The 19,689-nt window shown below is 32.8% G+C and overlaps 2 non-coding genes across 2 annotated transcripts; one reads left to right on the top strand and one right to left on the bottom strand.

Annotated features, from left to right (window-relative positions):
• Nucleotides 1-6,645: 6,645 nt before the first annotated feature.
• Trnah-gug (transfer RNA histidin (anticodon GUG)) lies at nucleotides 6,646-6,717 on the bottom strand. The gene has a single exon. It is a non-coding gene; the product is annotated as a tRNA-His (tRNA).
• A 1,614-nt stretch (nucleotides 6,718-8,331) lies between these two features.
• Trnah-gug (transfer RNA histidin (anticodon GUG)) lies at nucleotides 8,332-8,403 on the top strand. The gene has a single exon. It is a non-coding gene; the product is annotated as a tRNA-His (tRNA).
• The last annotated feature ends 11,286 nt before the right edge of the window (nucleotides 8,404-19,689 follow it).

Below are 19,689 nucleotides of genomic sequence, written 5' to 3'. Positions count from 1 at the left end.
TAGTTGTCGCCCGCGGCTTCGCTCGCGTTTAAGAGGATTGGTTGCCATGTGTTAGTCAAAAAAGTAGCGTATATCCTTCCTTGGAGTTCAAGTTTGCTTCATAGCAAATTTCATCAAATTCAGTTCATTGGTTTGGCAGTGAAAAGGCGACAGACAGACAGACAGAGTTACTTTCACATATATAATATTAGTAATAGTATAGATTTAAAATAATATTACTTATTTATTATTTATTTAGATCTATCTAAATGGTGAGTAAGACAGAGTAACTACAGGCACAAGAGACATAACATCTTAGTTAGTTAGTTTAGTTTAGTGGCGTATTAGCAGAGGTTAATATTTTTTACCCCCAACCAAACCGAACCATATAAAATGTAATCAAACGTGATGTATGAAACGCATTAGTTGAAACTGAATTCTGAAAAACTCGAAACCATCCAAGCGGTAGCTTAGTGCAGCAATTAAGCTGACTCAATCCGAATGCAATCACTCAACAATAAAAAATTAGCTATTTTATGAACTTTAACAGAATCGATCGATTTATTTAGTTATTTAAATATTTTATTGCATAGCATATAAGTAAACTGATATAAGAGTATGCAAAACAAAAGCAAACAACAAATTTTGCACAAAGGGCGTCTTATCGCTTTTAACGATCTCTCACAGACAACCTTTTTGAATAAAGTTTTGATCGAAAGCAGGTAAGGGCATTATTAAAAAAAAAAAAAAAAACAAAATGTATGTCAAATAGATAAAGATATAACAAATATGACTTATTGGGGTACAAAATTACGACATAGCACCATATGTACATAGAAGGAACCATTATTTTTATATACCAATATTATTATTTTTTTTTTTTTATATCATAGGTGGCAAACGAGCAGGTGGCTCACCTGATGGAAAGTGACTACCACCGCCAATGGACATCTGCAACACCGGGGGGCTTGCAGGAGCGTTGCCGGCCTTTCAGGAAAGAGTACGCACTTTTCTAGAAGGGTCCCAAGTCGTATCGGTTCGGAAAAACCGTCGGCGAAAGCTGGTTCCACAGAGTGGTTGTGCGAGGCATAAAATGTCTTAAAAATCGCGCTGTTGTGGATTTTCGGACATCTAGGTGGTGCGGGTGATATTTGGAATTTTGACGAGATGTCCGAAGGTGAAATTAAATATTAATTAAATTAAATTATTTATTGAAGTCTTAAAAACGGTAAATCCGATATGACCGGAAAGAGTTCAGGCGCACGACCAAAAAATTACGTGCTTTCCGATTCCGTACACGGTAGTATACAGTCATGTTTCCCAACTCCCTACAGCTACTGAGATTTTTTCGATACAGAAATCCATTAATTTTATATCGACCAGACATTGGGCTTGAACCCAGGACTGAGGAGGAGGATAGGTTGAACATGTTGCCAACTTCAAAGTGCATAATTTATAAACAAACGTTAAAGTTTTTTTTAGAATTATTTTATCACTCAAAGACGAGATAGAACAGTGAAATAAATATGTGTATTATAGACGAAGATTGTTATCAAATTGAGTTTTCATATGCTGTGCGAATGAAAAGAGTGCTTATTTTTTAGAGCGCCAATGTCTACGCTCACTTACCATCAGTTGGCCCATTTACACGTCAACCTGCCTATTTTATATATAACAAATGCTTGTTTTGTTTATTGTAAGAAAAACATCTTAACAACATACGGTTGTAGTAAACCGTCAACATACGGTTGTAGTAATCAGTAAGTGGTGGGTGGAATGCTACTTATGTGCACTAGAGCTGTATTCTGTCATATATATGTGCAATCGAGCTCCCTATAAAGAGAAAAGAACTTCACCCTGCCTGGCCTAGGACTTTATGGAACATTACTGTACTTTTAATAAATATTCAATCACTAGATTCTAGAAATGGAAACACTCAAGGATGATCCGACTTTGATTCGGAGATGATCTGATTAATAAGTTGACAGCATACTATTCAGATCGGCTAACGTAACCAGAATGCCAAGACGACAAGTAACACCCATTCAAGGACATTCCGAGTCAATGAAGATGTCGTCTGGAATTAGGAGTCTACAAATGCAAACTCATATTTATATTGATTATGGATATTTTGATTTAAGAAAACATTGAGAAATGTCATGGTACTCCCATGCATTATGTATTAAATGACAAGAAATACAATTGTTATTAAAATCCAGTATAACATTTTTTTTCCTTACGTGATGATGTCTGCCAGTTCATTCTACTTAAAAGACCTTAATTCCAATAACCTATAAAAAAAATATAAACCTTAAAAAAAAACTTTTATGCATCGGCAATGAAAACATACAGACATACTAAAGTAAAAAAAAAACAAATTAAAGATAAATTACACAAAAGGCACAACATGTCTGTAGAAATATAAATTTACAAGAATTTGTTTTTTTTATTCTTATAAAAAAAATACGCAAATACCTAAGATATACCAATATATCATTCGATCAGTAACTCATACACTGTGTCCTGTTACACGCAAGCACACACAATTATCATAATCCTCATAAGCAGACGTAGCTTACTAGCTCCACTTATACAACTTTAATATATATTTTCACGTAAAACATACAAATATACAGATACTATATCCAACGACTAACTCCGCCACGCTAATTAAGCTGACTCACGGTATGTCTAAAGGAATTGCTCCAGATCTGTGTTTAATCAATGCTGAAGTTAAACGATAGATTTCAATAGTTCGTCGTATAATCTCGTGCAGAGATCGTATGTAGATTAAGTAATTAGTTCCAGATTCCGTATAGTTTAGTTATTAATATGGATAGAGTTTGTAGACCATGAAACATAGATGATTAGTGTATTTGGATTAACCCAAATCTATCTATATATATGTAAAAAATACCACTCACTGATTAATCACGAAATCTCATAACCTTTAATACCTACAAACTTGAAATTTTATTGGATTTTACGAAACTCCACCCTTAAGGGGTTGAAACGGGGTCGGAATTTCGCGCGGGTAAAGCCGTAGGTTCAGCTAGTATATTAATAATTACGTACAGATCTACGATAGACCCGACCGAAACCTATACACGTTAAAAAATAATCTTTAAGATAACATATGTTATCATAGCCGCAAAATTCATATAATCGAGATATTTCGATATTAAATCCATAAAATTCAATGACATGAAGTTCAACGGACGGCCATGTTTGACGTTTACGGGTGCGTTCAGAAAGTGTGTTCCAAAAAATAATTCCGTGCATGGGTACGGTAGACTCGATGGAAACTTATCCACAATAAATTCTAACGCGCGTTCTAACCACTGGGCCATCTCAGCTCTTACAGGAACGAAGCGCTATTATTAAAATTTGTGGAATTTCATGAATATATAAAATGTAATCATGTTAGAAATGTCTTTGATATCATATTTCTTGGAACATGTTATGTAACATTAATAGCGCACTTTTGCAAATAGATTAAGAATATATTGTCGCTTAAAACCTCGTCAGTGAGATACATTTACTAAATAATAATAAAGATATAAAAACTACTTTTTTAATTGACATTGCCATACCTAACACACAATGTGCAAAGCACCATAAATGAAAGACTTACAAAATACACGGAACTAAAAGAAGAAATGGCACGTTTGTGGCACTTGCAGAAACTTACAATAGTCCCAATAATTGTCTCTACTACTGGCATCATACCCAAACAAATGCACGTATTTTTTTCTCACACCATATTCGTTCTCCTTTATTAAACCTTTCTTTTAGAAAAAATAGTAGAATTTTGTATTTGGTAGCAGAGCTTTGTGCAAGCACATTTGGGTAGATATCAATAGCTCATCAGATATTCTACCGCCAAACAGTAATATTTGGTAGTTCTGTATTCCGGTTTGAAGGGTGAGTGGGCTGATTTTCACCCATCCTTCCAACCATAGGAGGTGTAACTACAGGCACAAGGAACGTAACATCTCAGTTCTCAAGGTTGGCAGCGCATTGGTTAAGTAAGAAATGATTAAAATTTCAAACGGCGCTATTGTCTATGCCAGAGGTGTATATAAGACAGAAAAAAATGTTTAAAATATGCAATTTACTAAGACCAATTAGACCACTGTTCGAATATTAGATAAAAAAAAAGGTATAATCATTTCCAAAACCGATTTGCTGAACTAGATACATAATGCACGTAATGCATAATTTCCTGGACTGCATTCAGCCGCGGCCATTTTCAACACAGACAAGCCAATCACCTACAAATTCATGCATCATAATAACTCCTTATTATGATGCATGAGTTTGTACGTATGTATGTCAACCACTGTGGCATCCTGACTGTTAAACTATGTAATTATAATAATTAAATAAGACTAATAATCGTTCATGTAAGAAAGACAAAGAATATCCAAAATATAGAGCATGTATTATATATATATTATATATATGTATTATATATTATATCTATTTTGACAAGCCTTTATTCACTTCACTTATGAGGTGAGTGTGTATGCGTGGGTTAAAAAATGTGAAAACTTTTACCAATACTATGTTGCTTTTTAATATACCACGACTAATTCTGAATCTTTATATACATAGTCTGCTGCACGTGTTTGTTTGACTGTTGGACCGATTGATGATTTATTCGTGTGTATTTTCCCTTTTGAACGCAGCGAGTTCGAAGTAAATTAAACTTTTATTTCTCCCGGACGAAATCGGGACGAGCAGCTAGTGATATATAAATACTTTGAACATTAATGGTACTGTCACCCAAAATCAACACTGTAAAGTCGCTGTTTATCCTCGCGCGTAGTCAATTCCACTTTTCCAACAATCGTAACAATTGAATTCAAAGACGCGATTTTCACTGAGGTTTTCCTGTATACTATAAATAAGACCATATAACACGTATTCACTTCAAAAATTTGGTATGTTCTTAAAGCTATTTTTATTTTTTATTAGTATATATAAGATCTTAATGTAAATAATTATTACGTAAATGATTTTATAAAATATGAAGTCTATGTCTGAATTTTTAAATATATTTTTCTTGGATTTCGGCTCTAAGATGTGACACCGGTCCATACAAACTCGGCCTGGAATTGTCATACAAAAAATTACTTTATTAGTCATTTAAGTATTAGCTTACAGGGAATTTGTTATGTAATGTTATATATACCAATAATTTAAATACGAAAATAAATCTGTCTGTTACCTCTTCACACTTAAATCGCTGAATCGATAAGGATGAAATTTGACATGGAGATAGTTTGAGTCCCGATATAGGCCACTTTTTTAATTCACCCCTCTAGGGGGTAAAATGGGAGGTGACTATTTGTAAGTAGCACACAAAGTAAAGTTTTATAAATTTCGCTACAGTAAAGTCGCAGTATTGTTATAAGCATATAATAATACATCAAATACTTTATATTCTAAATATTGTACCATTAAAATCATATGTCGTTCTTAAGAATTACCTACCAGAGGTATCAATTACCAACTAAACTTAGACTGCCTGAAATCGACCACAAAACAAATGATACTTTATGTAAAAATATCTATTTCCATCCAATATTGTATATAAAAATAAAAGCAAGGATTATTTAAAGCGATTATACGGTTAATTTTTAATATTATCTTTGTCCATTATAGGCCGTAATTTACGCATCTCATTTATGCAAATTTTCTTAAGCGACGATGATCTTCAACCCACAAAATCGCACTCTGAATTTAATCAATTGAAAAAAAAAAATCTGCAACATTAACTAATTCTTGAAATAAATTTAAAGGTACTATGAAATATCATTAGGTCAACATATTAAACGTTGACTCCTTCGACTAATTAGTATTTTCTTAAATAGGTCATTTAAAATATTAGTATATTTACACAAAGACAAATACAATATCAATTGATTGATAAGGATAACATTCATTTGTAAAAATCAACCGGCCAATCAAATGTCAGTATATTTACATCCGTCACGTTATAAGCTTCTTATTCACGTCAGACATTGACTTGAATTGTGAATTTTGTTCTCGTGTTATTTTACGTATTTTGAAAATGTTTCCTGGTATTTGTCGTTTACTTGTCGTTGATTTACTTTGGCTTCACGCATCTTGAACTACCAATTTCCTGCACCTTTAAGATACATTTCTTTGAAATAAAAAGTTCCAATAGAATTGGCGTAATGTTAACCACAGCTCCGCAGCATAAGTCTGGATCACAACTTACAGCTCATTTTTAAAATATATCCAGACAACCGATTGAGCTATTTATTGAGTACGTACGTACTTTAAAAACTAAGTTATATAACGATATCTCCTACTAAAGACTAATAATACTATTAATTTAAAATAATCGTCTTGGTATAATTAAATATATTATACTTCACCACAAAGTCAACAACTCAACCCCTCAAGAGTAAAGCTTATTTAACCACGCTACTCCAGTGCGGATTGGTGGTTGGACATATTGTGTGATAATTTCCTTCACCGTCGAGCACGAAATTATTTTTTGAAAACCGGATTCGAACCCGCAATCTTTAAAAACCATATGTTTTATTCAATGTAACATGTTGGCTTGTTTGGACGTATAATGAAACATAAATCATATTTAAAAAATATAGCTCCGCCATGACAGCTGAACGCTGCCGTGACCAGGATTCGAACCTGGGTTACTACGGCCACAACGTAGGGTCCTAACCACTAGACGATCACGGCTATCGGAGCGATGATAACTACGCCGAAATGAATGTACAGTTAATAAACTTACTTTCACTGGTATGGTTTGCGTAAGAGTCAATGATATTGCCCCAGATAACATTTTTTGCTCATTAAATATTTCGATCAAAACACGATAGGAAAAAAACAAAAGTTTCGTTACCTCTTTTCGGTGGACGGATAACCGAAGACCAAATTGTAGTGTAACTAAGTTGCTTAATTGAAATATCTAATGAAAACAAAATATATATAAGAATCCGCGTATCGAAATAAAATGAAGAGTTGCAAGGCACAAAAACTGGTTATATAAGATAAAGATCATAATATACATATTTGTTTTATTTTATGGCATAGATAGGCGGACGAGCAAATGGGCCACCGGATGGTAAGTGTTCACCACCACCCATAAACAATGGCGTTGTAAGAAATATTAATCGTTCCTTACATCGCCAATGCGTCACCGATCTTGGGAACTAAGATGTTATGTCCTTTGTGCCTGTAGTTACACTCACTCATCCTTCTAACCGGAACACAACACTACTGAGTACTGCTGTTTGGCGGTATATATCTGATGAGTGGGTGGTAACTACCCAGAAAGAAATTTCATCTTTACTGATGAGTACGAAATAAATACCTGGAACGACAGCATTAGCAAGCTTCAAATTTGCAATTATGGTTTTGAGCTGCTTGATGCTGTGCCCATTTACGCAATTACTCATATTTGAAGTGAGCTTCACCAAACCACGAGTGGATGACCCATAGCATGGGTCAGGCAGCGGATGTTTATGTGAAAATCTCGTGGCGTTTGTTGATGAAAAGGGCTAGCGGAATAGTTTTAGTGGTTAATATCTACATAAACTTGGGGTAGGTCCGAGTATTTTTCGAAGACTTCTGGTACTTCTACTTCTGGTAGTATCTATTGAATGATTAATATTTAACGTGATCGCTGGTTGTGGGTGTTGGGGCATGAAGATTAATTTCGGTCCATATATTGTTCCATTGGTCCTCACTCTGTGTGTTATTCGTGGCATACTTTTGCTAGTCACTCTTTTGTTCACTAGTATATGCTTCCACGAAGAATTACGACCTTAAAATTTATTTAATTTCTTTAGATATGCTCCTGTATATACTCTGTGGTTTTAGCCATTAATATTATAGCAAGCGTCGATATCCTCAAAGGTTGACGTTTGCTTAGCATAGCGCAACACAAGGTAGCTGTTGTTTGCAGAGACGTGAGCAGTCGGCTCCCCGGGGGAAATGGTAATGGAATACTGAATTTACCACCACCCACGAAATAGTCTATTTATAATATATGATTAAATAGAAATCGTCGTATCAGCTATGTTCAATATTGCATTTGCATATAAGTATAACACACACGTGCAAATGTCGCACACATATTGATAATGCGTATGTGTAGATAATATTTATACACACACTGGCGCAAAGCGTACACATAAATGGTTTTGTAATTATTGCAAAAGTGGTATTATAAAATATTTGCGCTAATTATACGAAATTAAATTGAGGGCGGTAGTTACGGTTGACTTGTCAAGTGAAAGTGTAGCGAGAATGTATAAGATAATTTCAATAGTCCAATCACCAGCTCCGATAGCCGTGATCGTCTAGTGGTTAGGACCCTACGTTGTGGCCGTAGTAACCCAGGTTCGAATCCTGGTCACGGCAGCGTTCAGCTGTCATGGCGGAGCTATAACTTTTTTTTTTATAATCATTTATGAAGATTTTATATCTTGTTTTATTTTATTTTATACTATGTACGCCATCCTATTATTATCTAATGTACGCAGATGTAACATTATTTTAATTTCATATTTCTGTCACGCTTGACCCGTCAGTTTTGTACATACATTTTGTTAGAGGTTTGCGTAGTAGTAATATTACCGGTAAATATTAAAGCTGTAAACACATTTATGCCCATACTTATCTGACTAACTACCAGTCAAGAATTCGTACGGGCGAAATAAAAAGTATAATTTGTTATTTTCGTTAAAAAAAATCTGGAATCCCATCGAAGACTTAATCAATTAATAAATCAATCAATTTTAATTACTTTAACCTGCCTTTATAAATTTATCTTCAATTAAGAATAAGATTTTTTTTTATATAGATACATAAATTTCCTTCTTTGGTATCAAAGACATTATTATATACATATACAATTTAACTAATTAATGAACATGATGCTATTTGTAATTGTTCGGTGTTATTGATCAGAGCGTTTTGTAAAGTATATATCATACGTTCTTATATGCTAGATATGTTTGTTGTAAGCATCACAAAAGGACTAAGGCCACATCTCCCTTTGAGGAGAAGGTTTGCAGCTTATTCCACCAATGTTCCAATGCTGGTTGGTGGATACACATAAGGCAGTTTGTTCGTTCGTTGAAATTAAACACATACAGGTTTCCTCACGATGTTTTCCTTCACCTTCGAGCACGAGATGAACAAAACAAATTAAGCACATGAAAATTTCGTGCGACTTGCCTGGATTTGAACTCACAATTATCGATTAAGATGCCCGCCTACGAACCACCGGGCCCTCTCTTAAGTATCTCATATCATCATATCATATATAAATAGAACTATTATGATACCAGTAGTTGATCATAATATTTACATGGTTTCGAAGCCTAAACAAATTCGCCGTTAACGCCTCATTGCTTCAACAATTTGTCGCTTTATTATCGAATTATGTATATTTTTACACTCCATTCACCTTCTGGGAGTAAATGTTACACCCTCTGGCGTCAACAGCGTGCCTCTGTTTCGTTCGAATTTAATAAGTCAGATAGAGATGGCGTATATAATAATAAATTGCCTTCATCTATGTCGAGCCCTATTTTGTGGCGTTATAACCTCAATTTATTTTATCAAACAAAGGGAATTGTAGCTGAATTTAGCGTTAACAAAATATTCGGGTGTTGTTTCGGATTACTGACCTTTGATGTAAATGTAATAATATATGAGATTTCATTTACTGTATCATATTTCGATTTTATTCCTTTTTTTATTATATAGCTAGGTGGACGGCCAAATTAGCCACTTTAAGGTGGTCGCCTCTGCCCATAGATATCACCGCTTTAAGTAATATTGACCATTCCCTACATTGTCAGTGCGCTACCAACTTTGGGAAATAATATTGTTATGTCCCTTATGCCTGCAGTTACACTGAGTCACTCCTAATAAAAATATATAATAATAATAAAATTCCCTACACATTTAACTTGAATTAGCAAAGGTTTTCAAGGAAAAATCTCCTCAGATAATATGAATAATGACACATGAAACTAAACACATGATGAAATATGTATCGAATATATAATTTTTTAAGTTTTTAATTTAAATGTACATGAAATATATTCTTTGATGTTTGTTTTTATTTTATTGTTCAAGTTCTTTTATTTTATTTCTTAACATTTTCGTTGTAAATAAGTCTTATAGCGTTTATGTTAAGTATATATAATTGACTCTTATTAAAACTCATTTAGATAATTAATTCCTACCTTATATCAGAGATGAATGACGTATGGATGAATGTACACATTTTTAAACAGTAAATTGATTGATATATTACGGAACAATTCTCAAGATAAAAAAAATAAAAATTTGAAAGTGAGTCGACTAAGCTATACAGAAATTTGAATAGAAAAAAATTACTGGTTTTTATCAAGGTCATTGACTTTAATCAGCATATTACACAAGTAATTAGTGTAACTTGTTATTTGAAGCTCGGTAAATAATTTCCAAGGAAACTTCCGTTCCCTGAAATTATATGAAACAATCATTGCCCAGAGCTCCCGTTATTTCCTTATTAAATTTCATTAAAGACAAATTACGTAAGCGATTATTACGAAGGGAATACAGTACCTATACGTTGTATTAAATAACAAAACACATTTAAGCATTATTTACGTTAAGTCCTTAAATGTATACAAATATTAATTAAAAATAATTACTTTATAAACCTTAATGCAATATATTATTATAAATTTAATTACATTTTAATCAACACTATAAATCAACACTATAAATCAACACTATAAATTTAAAATGAATACGATATAAAATAAACGAAAACAAAATTAATAAAAATTGGTCCTTTAAGAATACATTTTTAATTTATCCTAATGTCATTGAACCCGGTCGCGGGTTTGCTCACGTATGATCGCGTTATTATTATTTTAAATGAAAATTAAAAAGTTATAGAAAATTTTCATTCAATTCTATGGAGAATACGTATAAAATAAGTATCAGTCTCTTAATGATAATAATTATTAATGAAAAATACATAATATTATAATCATAATTGAACTAACCCAATTAGATGCAGAAATAGAAATTTAAAAATATTGTTTTTTTTTTTCGGAAAATTAAAATTTCGGCTTTTCTGTTCTATACTATTCTGTACATATGTATTATGTCTATCTGTCTATGTCTATATATAATCTACCAACCCGTTTTGGAGCTACGTGGTGGAATATGCTCCAAACCTTCTCCTCAAAGAGGAGTCCTAAGTCCAGTAGTGGGAAATTTACAGGCTGTTACTGATAATGTATGTATTTTACACATATTGAATCACTCTGCATTTTGATGAACATCACATTAAAACAGTTGCGTAGTTTAAAAGATCTAAGCGTACAGACGTGGGAAGCGACTTTGTTTTATATTATTATTATTTTTTTTATGTTATAGGGGCAAACGAGCAGGAAAAAAAAGAGACGTGAAAAAAAATAATTCAAACTATGTAGAGACGTGGTAAATGTACCTAGATATCAGTACTTACTATTTATTTATTTATAAATTGCAACTAAAAAAAAAGTTACTTTAGATTACCTGAACAAGTCCACATTTATTAAGTTCGTATATATGTACATGTTCATACAAACATATATGTATTACCCATCACTATTAACTGACCCCATTGGTCTAGTTGCTAGCTTATCAGGCTGTAGATACCAAAGTCCCAGGTTCTATTTCTGGGTCAAATCAATAAAATAAGATTTTAAATTAACATGGTTATTTTTATTACTAACAGTATTTAAAACGATGACATGTCTCGTGAACAAGACATTCGTAGATAATGTCGAAATATCGAGCTCCACCGAATAAAAATAAAAAACATGGTAAATATCCCGTTTTAAATACTGTTACAAATCAATAACATACCTGGAATTCGGATATGGGTTCACACTCCCTTATCTCGGAAAATAAGGTAAAGCCGTCCCGCGTCTTCCCTTAAGTCGTGTCCGCTTGGAGTCCCATCGGATATCGAGATTTAATGAGTTAACATATTGTTAAATTTAATATAATCGTTTAACACCAACATATAAGGAAAAATTGTAAGAAATATATTAAAGAATCACGAAATACAAAGTAAATATAATTTATTTTTATAGGTGACTTAGGTTCTTCCAAAACCTATCAAATCGACACCAATAATTGATACAACGTCAACTCGAATGTGTGCGCACATTCCGCTAATAATATTTAGCGTAATTTAAATCGATTGATTTCAAAAATTGCCTTTAGTTGGCGTTGTATAAAATTTGTAACTTCGTTAATTTTGTATATTTCTTCACGATTTTTTAATACATATAAAATGACATATTTTAAGCAACTTGGCATAAAACGATTTTCACTAAAATTCGAGTTAGCGTAGTATAAATTGTAGGTGTCGAAATTTGATATTATACATCTGATACTTGTTGGTGGGGCTTTGCAAAAGCACGCCTGGGTAGGTACCACTCACTGAGCATATATTCTACCGCCAAGCAGCAATACCTAGTATTGTTGTGTACCCGTTTGAAGAGTGAACAAGCCAGTGTAAATACAGACACAATATCTCAGTTCCAAAGGTCGTTGGCGCATTGGCGATGTAAAGAATGGTTAAATTTCCTTGCCTCTAACGGCGCCAATGTCTATAGACAGTGGTGGTCACTTACATATGCAATACAAAATGAAACATTGGCTGGCTCTCCCGTGATAGCACAATTTTAAAGCGTGTATAAGCTTTAAAAGTATCAATGAACGCAACACAGTTGATAATCTTTACATACAATTTTAAATAATAGCATTAAAAATAAATGAAAATAAATATCTTTCAAATAAATTTTATTATCATTTGACTGAACACGACTTAAAACGAAATGAGAACGTTACTGACAATAGCACAGTAAAGAGGATCCGACGAAACGTACGAATGAAAATCACTTAGCATCTCTAAGCTAATATCGAGTATTTACTGAATAAGTATTTATATAATTTGTAAGGTGACAATACAGTATACTTTCATAGGATAAATCTAATGTTTTAAATACATACACAACATAAAATCTAAAATACCAAACACCGCCTATATATCTATATATCTAGCTATCTATACATTTGTTTTTTATATGTAAATGAACAGGGGGCCTCACTCTCTTCTTCACAATATCACGTCCTAACACATTTTACTCTAAAGCAGTTGTCGCTAACAACAGTACAATTATAAAAGACTCTTCTTGCATGTAGAGTAAAGAGAAAAAGTCAAATTAGTTTAGTTTAGAGATTGCGTACAAGGAAATTGAATATAACATTTGTGTACAATGGCAGTCAAACTTTCTTGAACGCAATATAACATTTCAAGGTCAAACATAAGTGTAAAAATTCGATATGCAATGTAAATATGTTTTTCTGTCATAGTTGCATGATGGAATAATAACAAAATCTTGTTAATGAGCATTACTTTAACTGTACGATATAGTAACCAAATAAATCGTAAATATCCGATTATTATTTAATCGAAGGCATGGTCACCCGAGCACGGATGAGTACTTTAACAGAGATTGCAGATTCGATCAATGTCCGCTAAATCTTTTATTCGATTGCATCGCCGTTGGTTACAAGTTGGTTACAAATTGCCAATACAGACGAGTGTACCCTTTTCATAGATGACTGCACACTCAGTGCTTATTTTTATATACTTTAAGGCTATTGGCGCTTACTACATTTTCTTTTCACGAAAGACCATTTCTTCTGTCACGTTTCAAGGAATACTTCAAAGTTATTTGTTGTTGCTTAATTCTATTGCTCGAAGCTGGATCGTAATATAATCGGAAATGTATCGTAACCATTGTAAACTCGAATTTGTTTACAGTAACGTTTTAGTTGGGAATTGACTTTGTGAAGAATAGTCGAACTTGAATCGAGATAGAATCGAGAAAATATCGTAATCGTTGTAACTGAATGCTAGCGATTATGTAAAAATAACAGCAATTTGTTTAGTTGAGTAACATACATATAGAATATATAAAACTAATATTATAACTTTACTGCAGTCCTCCTGATAGAAACAAAAGACATATTAACAAAGCTCTTTAATGTATTTGTACAAACAAACTTACATTTAGGAAACTCAATTTATCCCAAATCAATTACGAATATTTTGATATAAACAATGTATATTTATAAACTTATTTTGAATTCATTTGCAAATTGCCAATAACGAGAAGTGGTTTTTTGTTTGATCGCCTCTGAACGAAATCTTACATTAGTTATATAATAAATTTAATATTGATGAAATGTATATTCATAACTAAAACAATAATAAAATATTTAAAAAAAAACTTAATCAAGCATTAGTATGAGTTTTCAATCACAACTTAAAAGATATATTGTATCTCAAATGTAATGATAAGTAATTGCCTGCAAATGCTTGGAGTTATTTCCACCACACTGCTATAATGTGGATAGCTACGCATGTGGCAGAATTTAATTAAAGTTAGAGACGTGTATGCAGGTTTCCTCACGATGTTTTTTGCCGCCGAGCACGAGATGAGTTATAAACACAAGTTAAGCTAATGGAAACACAGTATTAGCCTGGGTTTGAACCTTTAATCATTGATTAAGAGGCACGCGTTCTAAACATTAGGCTATCTCGGCTCATAAAATACCTTTATCAAGTAGATAGATAGAGATAGATAGAGTAGCGTGCAAAGTGAATAGTCGTCGACGTCACGATGCTAAATTTGCGTCTGTGCTAGACAGCTGTTTTACGTTTTCGTTTATAATATACAAGCTCTCGTTCTCATAAATATAAGCAACTAAACATTATGACGTCACATACTTGGCAAAGTTGGATTCGCGTGACATTTTGTACATTTAAATAAATTAATAATTAATTCTTAATATATCTAATAGTCGTAATTATATTAGTAGCTAATTTATATGATTGCAGATTATAAAGTACTTCTTTCCAACAGTTTCAAATAATTTGCATAATATTCACGCGTACGCCCGAATTAAACATTATTTTTTTAATGTCACATATATAAAAAAACAATCGTTTTATTTCCACGTTATTCAAAAGCGTCTTTTTAAAAACATTACATAAGTTTCAAAGTCGAATTTATGTGACGTAAAAATTTAGAGAAACTAGCTGAAATCGCTATTTCAAAATCGCCGACCGTCTTGGTTTATTTCCGTCTTATTGCCCTTAAAGATTTGTAAGGAATTTATTTTTTATCAAGAATGTTCTTGTTATCTCGACTTATCTGGAGTTAAGTTTAATTGCAACGACGGCTCCATCTGGGATTAAGTGTAAGTAGAGTTCAATTTGCGGAGCTCCCGATAAATCCTCTGAATGGAGTTCAGTTTGTTTCTTTTTGAACAGATCTTTAAACGATTTGAACTTTGTAAATAGAGGATTATTAAATAATATAATTGATTCGACCAATTATGTATTTTTCTATATAAAACTTTTCCTTATTATTAATATTAATAAATAATAATAAAAAATCTGTACATTATAGATAAACATTTTTATTTATGTGACTCTACTTTATTATTACTGGTAAGTACCACCAATTCATCAAATATTCTACCGCCAAACAACAATTCTTAGTATCGTTGTGTTCATCTTTGATGGACGAGTAAGCCAGTGTAACTACAGACACAAGTGACATAACATCTTACCTCCCAAGGTGACCACTTACTATCAGGTAGCCCATCTGCAAAACTAAAGCAACAAGCGAAGTAACAAAGAATGTGTGCATATATACTTTGTATTGTAAAAAATCCTCAACTAAACCCAATAGTCGGTAAATTATACAGCGTGGTTGTTTGGACAGTCTTCTGATAACGTTTTTCTCCGCAACGGCTGCCTTTCCTGGCTCGTCTGAAATTTCTATCCTGTATACGCTTTTGTTAGGAAAAATTCAACCAACATTTTTCGTTTAGTTTCATTTGGTTGGATGACGGAATGTATTTAATAGTTGATATTTGTGGAGTAATTAATGGATTAGTTCACGATTGTATGTAATGGCAAGGTGTTAATATTGTAAAGATTTTAGTAGATTTTTTAATGTAAAAGGTAAGCGAAATACTTTATGTAAAAGGTAATTCAAATGTACGACCGGATGTTGAGTGGTCATCACAGCTCATAGACGTTAGTACAGGTTGTGTTTAAGAAATATTAACCATTCTCTACATTGCCCATGCGTCACCAATCTTGGCGACTGAGATGTCCCTTGTGCCTTTAGTTACAATGCCTCACTGACCCTAACGAAGCATTGTATCTAACACTACACAAAAACTAGGTTTGCATGTAGTTCTATCAAGTACATTGGGTAGGGGTTTCGGTAACTCCTTCAAAGAGAAACAGCAAACATCAAGAATCTTTTGGGTTTTCTTGATTTATTTTTTATTTCGCGATACACCGGCCAATGATCTTGGAACTATTTCATCATTTAATAGCCGGTGCGATTGTTTGTTCTTAATATGTTCTGTATATATATATAAATATATACAATTTTGTTTAGTATATAGTATATAGAGCCGAGATGGCCCAGTGGCTAGAACTCATAATTATTATTGCTGGTTAAATTATTGACGACATATGAATTGTTTCTTTTTTTGCAATTGTCAAGATACAAAGTTAGTATTGAGGTAGTTGGTGTTAATGTAAATATTAATTGTTACAATATTACGATTACTACAGCTATTATAATGGCTAAATAAATGTTTGTGTTTCATATATAATCTTTTATTATTGTCTTAAAACCTTAAAATATAATAAAGTAATAAATAAATAGGAATTATCTTAAAATATCCTGACATAATGTATTGAGTCTCTATAAAAAATCTAACACGTGCATCTTAACCGATGATTTCGGGTTCAAAACCAGACGGGCACCACCGAATTTTCATGTGCTTAATTTGTGTTTATTATAATTCATCTCGTGCTCGGCGGTGAAGGAAAACATCGTGATGAAACCTGCATTTGTCTAATTTCAACGAAATTCTGCCACATGTATATTCCACCAACCAGCATTGGAGCAGCGTGGTGGAATATGCTCCAAACCTTCTCCTCAAAGGGAGAGGAGGCCTTAGCCCAGCAGTGAGAAATTTACAGGCTGCTAATGTAAATATAGTATATATATTTCATAAGCAATAAAAATGTAAACATGTTTGCGTCTGTCAAGAGCCCATAAGAGTTATTACATGAGTGATTCCTTTGTTGGGATTTCAGAAGTGGTCATATTACTTTGTGTTAGTGGAAACGCGTTCCGCGAACAATACTTACACCAAAATTTTACGGATAAGTTAACAAATCTTTTTTTCTTCATTTTCAATTGTATCTCTACAGACTTGTTGTTCGTGGCATTTTGTTAACATGAGATTTTGTTTTTGCTTCATCTCGCTTCGCTTTGATGCAATTTCGACTTCTAATACAATAAATATATCTACATCAATATATATTATTACTTCTAATGTAATTCTAACTTTTTAATACAAACATTAATAAAATTATTTTTTTGTTATTACATATTAAATACATTTTGTGTCTTTGTATTGAAGAATATTTTTTTTTTTATATTTCATTTATAAAACTGTTTATAACCACGTTTTAATAAATATATTTTTTTCGAAAAAAAAAAAATGTATCCGTCTAATTGATCATGGATAACTGCCGTCAGTCGCGGTTAAACTAAATTGAAAGCAACATTTTGACAAGTAATTAATCGTGGCCTTTTTTGCTGGCCCGGTGATAGTTAAACGACCGATCAATCTCTTTCGTGTCTTCTCCATACTACGAAACAATCTGTACTCTCATAGAAAAAAAAGGGTATCACATTTTTTTTTTAAATTTAATTTGAAAGGCAAACGATCAAATGTCTAAACACCAATAAATGGTAAGCTTAGTAGGCATTGAAAAAATTCTAATACGCTGTCAATCGTTAAGATCAGGACTCGCTCTTTAAATTAAAACTCAGAAATATATAGTTATATTGCCTAACCTAACCTAACATAATATGGGTACCCTAGGACGGCAAGCAATAATCAAATATCCAGCATTGTATACTCAAAAGTTGCTGACGTCATCAACTTATTTTTTTTTTCTTTTATGGAATAAGAAAGAAAGCGTATAGGCAAACGGTCATCACCGCCCATAGACATCGATGCTGTTAAACTTAAATAAGCGAACGATGAATAATAATACTTTATTATATTTTATTTGCGCAATACTGTTTCTCAATGTTGTTTTGGTTTGTTATCCTTTGAAAGCAACTAAAGTACCCCGTGCTGCCGATCTCTTCGCGTTTGTGTCATACAGCCATCCCGTAGTATCGTAAAAGTGAGAAAATAGAGTGCATTTGTATTTTATGAAACACAAATAGCACCATAATATGTTTTGCACATTTGGCTTTGCCCTTGAGATTCGTTGTGGCCTGAATTTCTTCAGAGCTTAACTTTAATACAAGTTTAAATTCACCAGTCTTTAACTAATAATATATTTGCTCCTCATTTACTTTATTCAAGACTGGTATTCACCCGCGTGTTTGGTCATAATTTATACGTATAAAAAAATATCTCCTTCGTGTGGGTTTAAACTTTATACCGAGTTTCATGAATTTTGGTTCAGTGGTTTAGCCATGAAACAGATAGACGGATAGTTACTTTCGCATTTATAATATTAATATGGATACTCTATAAAACCTCTTTCATTAATAGAAACTTCTATTGTTTATTAAGTATATTTCTGACGACCTCCGTGGTCGAGTAGTGTGTACACCGGTTTTCATGGGTACGCCACTCCGAGGTCCCGGGTTCGATTCCCGGCCGAGTCGATATAGAAAAAGTTCATTATTTTTCTATGTTGTCTTGGGTCTGGGTGTTTGTGGTACCGTCGTTACTTCTGATTTTCCATAACACAAGTGCTTTAGCTACTTACATTGGGATCGGAGTAATGTATGTGATGTTGTCCAATATTTATTTATTTATTATCTCATATACGATACGTTATTTATATCAATATAAACAGTTGGAGCGTAAAATTCTAAACGTCATGACCGATTAAGGTCATATTCACGCGATACAAGCAACAACAAGCTTTTATAGCTAAGCTGTGCGACCAATTTTTCGTATTGTGTGTTCAATTTATTAATAAGTCTATACTTGTATATAATTTTACCACTAATGTCTAATATTAAAAATGAAGAGTTTGTTTGTTTGAACGCGCTAATCTCAGGAAGTACTGGTACGTTTCAAGAAATATTTCAGTGTTAGATAGCCCGTTTATCGAGGAATGCCACCACTACGTGCAAGAGGAACGGGAGTATCAATGGGGGAAAATTATGCCTTTTGAGACCTTTCGTCAACGGTTAGTTTCGCAAAAATCATTTATGACAGAATTTGTAATAAAACCGAGCGAAATTGGGACGAACAGCTAGTCTAAGTAATAAGTATATACCAATAGATATTTCTCTGAATAAAAGTTTCTTATCGACGTGGAGGAAGCGAAGTTTAACATGAGTCGTAACTTCTTCCTAATCTTGCAGAATTCTACACGCTATTTTTTAACCAAAAATAAATTTTAATTATACTACTGTTATTTTATATAATCAATATGAATTATTTAACTTCTAGTTCAGACGTTAGTTGACCTTTAGTTGATATAAAGATGTTTTC

The sequence above is a fragment of the Vanessa tameamea genome, chromosome 4 (assembly GCF_037043105.1).
Source record: "Vanessa tameamea isolate UH-Manoa-2023 chromosome 4, ilVanTame1 primary haplotype, whole genome shotgun sequence".
Taxonomy (NCBI): Eukaryota; Metazoa; Arthropoda; class Insecta; order Lepidoptera; family Nymphalidae; genus Vanessa; species Vanessa tameamea.
This window is presented reverse-complemented; position numbering and strand designations above follow the sequence as displayed.